This window comes from Suncus etruscus, chromosome 19, assembly GCF_024139225.1.
Source record: "Suncus etruscus isolate mSunEtr1 chromosome 19, mSunEtr1.pri.cur, whole genome shotgun sequence".
Lineage (NCBI taxonomy): Eukaryota > Metazoa > Chordata > Mammalia > Eulipotyphla > Soricidae > Suncus > Suncus etruscus.
The window spans coordinates 24,229,116-24,237,418 of NC_064866.1; the positions used below are offsets into that span (position 1 = coordinate 24,229,116).

The 8,303-nt window shown below is 38.2% G+C and overlaps 1 non-coding gene across 1 annotated transcript; it reads left to right on the forward strand.

Annotated features, from left to right (window-relative positions):
- The first annotated feature begins 5,890 nt into the window (after window positions 1–5,890).
- LOC125997701 (U6 spliceosomal RNA) lies at window positions 5,891–5,998 on the forward strand. The gene has a single exon (XR_007491737.1). It is a non-coding gene; the product is annotated as a U6 spliceosomal RNA (small nuclear RNA).
- Window positions 5,999–8,303: the final 2,305 nt, after the last annotated feature.

Below are 8,303 nucleotides of genomic sequence, written 5' to 3' on the forward strand. Positions count from 1 at the left end.
CCAGAAAGAAATTGAAGACGATCTAAAGAAATGGAAGAACATCCCATGCTCATGGATAGGTAGAATTAACATAATCAAAATGACTATCCTCCCCAAACTCCTATATAGATTTAATGCAATCCCTATCCAAATCCAGAAACAATTCTTTAAAGAATTAGAACAATCATTTACAAAATTCATCTGGAACCACAAAAGACCCAGGATAGCCAAACACATACTGAAAAACAAGAAGCTGGGTGGAATCTCCTTACCTAACTTGAAACTATACTATAAAGCCATAGTAATCAAAACAGCATGGTACTGGAACAGAGACAGAACCTCAGACCAGTGGGTCAGGACAGAATTCCCAGACATAAACCCCCAGATATACAGCCAACTAATATTTGATAAAAGAGGCAAGAATCTGAAATGGAACAAAGAAAGCCTATTCAACAAATGGTGTTGGCACAACTGGAAAACCACATGTACGAAAGTGAAAATCAACCCATACCTCACTCCTTATACAAAAGTCAACTCAAAATGGATTAAAGACCTTGAAATCAGACCCGAATCTATAAAGTTTATTGAGAATAAAATAGGGAGAACACTCGAAGACCTATATATCAAAAAGGTCTTCGAGAATGGAGCACCAATGGCAAGAACCTTAGCAGCAAACATAAACAAATGGGACTACATCAAACTAAAAAGCTTCTGCATGGCGAAAGAAACCTTACTTAATGCAAGAAGACAGTTAACAGAATGGGAAAAAATCTTTTCACTAGACATATCAGATAAAGGGCTGATATCTAGAACTTACAAAGCACACAGAAAACTGAGCCCCTCAAAACCAAATAAAGCCATAAAAAAATGGGGAGAAGAAATGAATAAAAACTTCTCTGAGGATGACAGAAGGATGGCTAACAAACACATGAAAACATGCTCACCTTCACTCATCATCAGAGAGATCCAAATCAAGACAACAATGAGATACCACCTTACACCTGTGAGGATGGCTCACATCAAAAATACTGAGAACAATCTTTGTTGGCGTGGATGCGGTATGAAGGGAACTCTCATCCACTGCTGGTGGGAATGCCCCCTCGTCCAACATCTATGGAGAACAGTCTGGAGAGTACTCAAAGAACTCAGAATTGAGCTCCCTTTTGACCCAGCAATTGCACTCCTAGGTATATACCCCCAAGTTGGAAGAACATTCATTCCAAAATACGTGTGCACCCCACTATTTATCGCAGCACTCAGTATAATAGCCAAATCTTGGAACCAACCGCAATGTCCAACAACAGATGAATGGATCATTAAGATGTGGTATCTATACACAATGGAATATTACATGGCAGTCAGAAATGATACAATCACAGATTTTGCAGCAACGTGGATGGACTTAGATCATGTTATGTTAAACGAAGTAAGTCAGAAGACAAAAGATAAACACAGAATGGTAGCACTATTCTGAATCACATAGAACATACATCTCAATCACAACTAATACTTAATAATCAAATAACAGGGTCTAACAGGGTAGAAACTCCAGTCACTGTAATAGTCAACATATACCTGGGAACAGTGCCCAAAACACATGAAAAAGGAACAACACAAACTCTCGACTACACATTATACCACAAAGAAAACAGCAACACCAGAACAGCAGCATAGAGAGAACAGGTACGTATTGAACCTTCCACAATAATGGCCCATAATAATCCTGTAGAGATTGTATACAGGAACACAGGTAAAGAATACCAAGGTAAACCACTGACTCCAATGGAAACATCCCATAAAACTACGTATTAATGCCTCTATCTTACTATATTTAAAATAACCTCTCAGCTTTTCTGTCCACAGGCGTTCTTGGATACAAAGGGCGAACAAGCTAAGATGGCAACTCGGGATACCACACGAGATACCATACCCAGTTTGCACTACGAGAAGGCCCTGAGAAAACTCTTTAACATACACTTTATCTCTAGGTTTACCTTCTTTTAGGGTTTCAAGCACGTGACCAGTCAGACCACCGAAGCAGTAACAGCGACGTACAGACCCATCCTACATGCTCTATTCACTGAACACATTCAAGCAAACCAGCATTCCCTTGCTATTTTCTCCTCTCTTCTCACCACTTTCTTGGTTATTTTTTTCTTTTCTATTCTTTTCTTTACTTTATATCCTTTCTCTTCTCCCTTACTTTCTAATGTATTTTTCTCTTTTCTCCCTCCCTACCCCTTCCATACACCTTACCCTTTCCCCCCTCTGGAAATCCAACTATCCCTCCACCCCTCAATCCCATCCAGACCTCCTTCTATATTAAAACACTTCACCCTCAGGCCTTAATCTATTAGGCAACAAGATCGACCTCCTACCCCAACGAACCAGTACCCAGCACCCAAGAGAAGGGACACCCAGTCAAACCCACACCTCGTCCCGGACAAGAAAAGACAGCCAACTCCCCTGTGGACTCATGCTGCGAGGCCCTCCCTACCAACTCCCCTTAACGTGGACTGTTTCTTGAAACCGGACCTAGGTCCAAAAGTATCCCCAATGCAAGAACTCTTCCAAGACCTTCCAGCCGCAAATTTTTACCAACCTGAAGAAGGTCAGGGGGTGTGATAGGAAGATGCCTGGGAACCCACACATCACAAGAAAAACCCAAAAGACAATGGGAAAAACTGTACTTCCAACATAGGCATAAGACCTGTAATACACCACCTCGTTACCTGCTCTCCCCCAAATGTAAGGTAGTCTTTTGCACCACTTTGGCCCTTTAAAAACTTCGCTAACTCATTTTAGTTCTTTTTTTTTTTCTTCTCTTAAATTTATTTATTTTTTTTAATGTTGGTCCTATATATACATTTGCGAGCACATACATTTTTATTTATTTTATTTTATTTTATCATTATTATTTTTTTTATCATTTTCGGGTACGTGACCTGTGTCTGTTATCCCCTCTGTCCACCCCCAACCACACCTACAATACAATGTAGCTCTACCTCCCCATGCAAAGACACACTAAATAATGGGGAAATTTTACATTAAAAAAAGGAGCTCTTATCTACTAGAGATAGGAACTCATAGTTGTTTACAATACAGGGGTATCTCCTACCTTGAAAATATGTCATGTGGAATCACTTAGACCTCAGATGATTAGATGCCAGTCATCCAGCCTTGAACCCTGGATCCCAGACATAGAATTGGCACAGCTCTTCACAACAGCTGCAGGAAACAAACTCCATCCGGGACAGCCTTAATACTGCGGGGTCAACAACAAGGGCCAGCGCTAACATGATATCCTGACAAAGAGGAAAATGTGAACAACTTGACCTTAGAACAGATTAGCCTACCTTACCAGCTAATAACAAGACAAAACCAGAAGACTCGGCACCCTTTGGTAGGTCCAAAAGCCAAGATCGTGACTTACAGATGACTGTCTACTAGAACCACGACCAGACAGTATACATCTTGGGACCAATAAAAAAGCCCTAGTTTAGGGATTGAACTATGACTTGCACAATAAGCATGATCCCCAGTCCCAAAGGTCTGACAGAGACAACTGCAACAGAATGGGCCTTCTGGAAGCACAAAGAAAGACGCTAACCTAGGTGCCATCCTAGGTTCAGTGCAAAGACCAAGGTCACCAACCACAGAAGATGGACTAAAACGACACTGAGGGAACAGAACCTCTAGAACCACAAAGACTGACTTCACCATAAGTCCTCCCTCAGGATCTGTGCAGATACTGAGACCTCTAAACACAGAGCTCTGAGTGTATCACCCTGGACAGAACAGAAGTCTTCCACACACCAAAAAAACACCACCGGGAGAATAAATGATCCTGAGCAAAGTCTAGAGCTGATCCCATGACAGTATACTCCAAGGACGGAGAAACCCCATATTTCTTAGGCCATGTGAATTCCTTTTCGAATGACCCCAATATTTACTGTGCCAGGGCAGGAGGGGAAAAAACAAAAATGCAAAAAGCACAAAACCTTGGTATTTTATGTATATATATATATATATATATATATATATATATATATATATATATATATATCTTTTACCTTCATTTATTATTGTTATTATTTTTATTTACCTATCTATTTTGGTCGATTTCTCTGTTTGGGTGTGATTATTGAAATCGTTGTCCCCAATTATACTTATTTTTTCTATTCTTTTCTTTTCCCTCGTTATGTGCTATGCCATGTTTCTTATTTCAAGACCATGGCGTGTTTTTGGTTTGTTTATTTGTTTTTGTTTTGTTTTTTTGTTTGTTTGTTTTTTTTTTGCTTTGTTTTTTGCCTGTTTTTTGTGGTGCTTATCGATATAGCTGGAGTCCTCACTGGATAATTGACACTTTTTTTTTGGTACTGGTGGAGTGTTTCACCTTCTTTCTCTCCTTCATCTCCCAAATCGATGATGAGAGCCTCTAGAAGGATTCCACCCATTTTGGGAGTATTAGACTCTTACCCCAGTTTATTTATCTCCTCCTTTTCAGGCAAAACCATGCAACTTGAACTAGCTAGTCCTGCCTACAGTTTGAGGGGGAGATAAGGGAGGCATCAAGACCAAACAGGTGCAAGACTACTAAGTAGTGGGTTGGATACAGAGGGGACCACATATTCTAGCCGCCCTGGGGGTGAGGGAAGAGGAAATGGGAGGTAGGACAAAAACGGAGGGATAGGGAGGGCAATTTGGGGATGGGAATCCCCCCTGATTTTATGTAAATATGTACCTAAAATGTTATTGTCAACAATATGTAAGACACTATGATCAAAATAAAAATTATATTAAAAAAAAAGTCACAAAATTAAGATAGATACAATCAGACCAAATAAACTGTTTAAAATGTTAGGGCTGCAGAATTTCAGGAAATTTTAGTGTGGTGTTTATGTTATTTCTTTAAAAATGTTATAGACCATAATTCTCTATTGGAGGAAATTATGATCTGGTTTATCCTCAATAGAAAATAGTTTGGCTCACCGGGATGGTTGTCTTTGCAATATTAAATGCATAAAGCTCAAATATCATTAACTTTGCAAATAAAATTCTCTTGAAGTTTATTAAAAGAAAACAGTGTGAAGAATTCTAAAAAAAATAATATTATAGTTTCTACATGACTCAGGTATTTCACGCTTTTCATTTAACCACAACCACAAAAACATGTTAACTCCAAAGGTATTTTCACATCTATGTCCATTTCATTTTAAATATAACAAGCAGTGCATGTAAATAACTCTCCATTTACTGATGAAGTTTTTGTATATATTTATAATATATTATAGTATTATAATATTGTATTATCATAATATTAAATATTATTATATAGATTTATAATTTAAACAATTATAAGTAAAGATTACATATTTCAATTTATTGTAACCGATGGACCTCATATAAACTGAAGTAAATGAGGGAGATACAGGCAAATAATGAATTATTTCACTCATCTTTTGCATATATAGAAATAAAACATATGTGACAATATTACATGATAATTAATCTTTTCCTCTGATTGCAGAACTTAGATTACTATGGAATGGAATAAGAGGACTGGAGGAAATTCAAAGGTGACTAAAAGTAACTTATTTATCATAATGATAAGTATTATCAATATTGGTATTATGCTACCTAAATTACAATAAATAACTTAAATAAAGTAAATATTTTAACTTTTTAAAAAATAATCTAAATATTCCCAGGCTATTCTGGTAAGATCAGTAGCCATAGGTAAGGTAAGTGCAACACACAGAATTCTTCCTCTCTTTCTCTACCATAAAAGAGTGGACATTAAAAAAATGCAGCTGAATTTTAGTTACTGAGAAGTCTTTTGACCTAAGAAACATCATTGATAAGAGGATTAAAAAATTATATCCCACAGAAACAATAAGAAAAAAGTTCATTGCTCGCTTCGGCAGCACATATACTACAAATTGGAACGATACAGAGAAGATTGGCATGGCTTCTGCGCAAGGATGACACACAAATTTGTGAAGCATTTCATATTTTTCTCTAAATTTTGGTACAAGACAAGGTTGTCTGCTCCCACCACTCCTCTTCAACATAGTACTGGAAGTACTTGCTATAGCGATCAGGCAAGAAAAAGATATCAAGGGAATCCAGATAGGAAAGGAAGAAGTCCAGCTCTCACTGTTTGCAGATGACATGATACTCTACTTAGAAAACCCTAAATACCCTACAAAAAGCTTCTAGACTCATATAGCAAGGTGGCAGGCTACAAAATTAACACACAGAAATTAATGGCCTTTTTATACACCAATAATGATAGGGAAGAGATGGCCATCAAGAAGGCAATCCTATTCACATTTATGCACACAAACTCAAATATCTTGGAGTCAACTTGACTAAAGATGGGAAGGACCTATACAAAGAAAACTATAAAGTTTTACTCCAAGAAATAAGAGAGGACACACAAAAATGGAAACACATACCCTGATCATGGATTGGCAGGATTAACATCATTAAAATGGCAATACTCCCCAAAGCATTGTACAGATTTATTGCGATCCCTCTAAAGATACACATGACATTCTTCAGAGAAGTGGATCAAACATATACGAAGTTCATCTGGAACAATAAACACCCTCGAATAGCTAAAGCACTCCTAGGGAAAAGGAAAATGGGAGATATTACTTTAAACTGTACTAGAAAGCAATAGTTATCAAAACAGCATGACATTGGAATAAAGACAGACCCTCAGATCAGTGGAATAGGCTTGAGTTCTCAGACAATGTTCCCCAGACATATAATCACCTAATCTTTGACAAAGGAGCAAGAAATCCTAAGTGGAGCAGGGAAAATCTCTTCAACAATTTAGCCACTTGTAAAAAAACAAACATAGACCCCCAGTTAACATCATGTACCAAGGTAAAATCCAAAAGGATTAAAGACCTACATATCAGACCTGATACCATAAGGTATATAGAACAACACATAGGTAAAACATTCCATAACATTGAGACTAAAGGCATCTTCAAGGAGGAAACTGAACTTCCCAAACAAGTGGAAGCAGAGATCAACAGATGGGAATACATGAAGTTGAGAAGCTTTTGCACCTCAAAAGAAATAGTCCCCAGGATACAAGAGCCACCCACCTTGTGGGAGAAACTATTCACCCAATATCCATCAGATAAGAGGCTAATATCCAAAACATACAGGGCACTGACAGAACTTTACAAGAAAAAAAAACATCTAATCCCATTAAAAAAATGGGGAGAAGCAATGAATAGACACTTTGATAAAAAAGAAATACAAATGGCCAAAAGACACATGAAAAAATGCTCCTCATCACTGATCATCAGGGAGATGCAAATCTAAACAACGATGAGATACCATCTCACACCATAGAGATTGGCACATATTGCAAAGAATGAGAACAATCAGTGCTGATGGGGATGTGGAGAGAAAGGATCTCTTATCCACTGCTGGTGGGAATGCCATCTAGTCCAACCTCTATGGAAAGCGATATGGAGATTCCTCCAAAAACTGGAAATTGAGCTACCATTTGACCCAGCTATTCCACTCCTAGGGATATACCCTAGGAACACAAGAAAACAATACAAAAATCCCTTCCTCAAAAAAAAAAAACAAAAACAAACAAACAAACAAAAAACAACAACAAGAAAACAAAAAGGGGCCCGGCAGTGACGCTAGAGGTAAGGTGCCTGCCTTGCCCGTGCTAGCCTTGGAAGGAACACGGTTCGACCCCTGGCATCCCATAAGGTCCCCCAAGCCAGGAGCGACTTCTGAGCGCATAGCCAGGAGTAATCCCTGAGCGGGTGTGGCCCAAAAACCAAACCAAACCAAACCAAACAAAAAACCCTTTCTCACACCTATATTTATTGCAGCCATATTCACAATAGCCAGGCTCGGGAAACAACCAAGAAGATGCCCTTCAACAGACGAATGGCTAAAGAAACTGTGGTACATATATACATATATAAAAGTCATTTTTGCAACAATCCTTAGAGACAATGAAAGGAGGGCTGGAATTTCCAGCTCACTTTATGGAGCTCACCACAGAGTAGTGAGTGCCAGTTATAGAAATAACTACACTGAGAACTACAATAACCATGTGAATGAATGAGGGAACTGGAAAGCCTGTCTGGAGTACAGGTGGAGGTGGGGCGGGATGGAGAGAGATTTGGGACATTGGTGATGGGAATGTTTCACTGGTGAAGGAGGGTGTTCTTTACATGACTGAAACCTCATCACAATCATATTTGTAATCAAGATGTTTAAATAAAGAAAAAATAAATAACTAAGAAAAAGAAAAAATGTCCAAAATTTTAGAT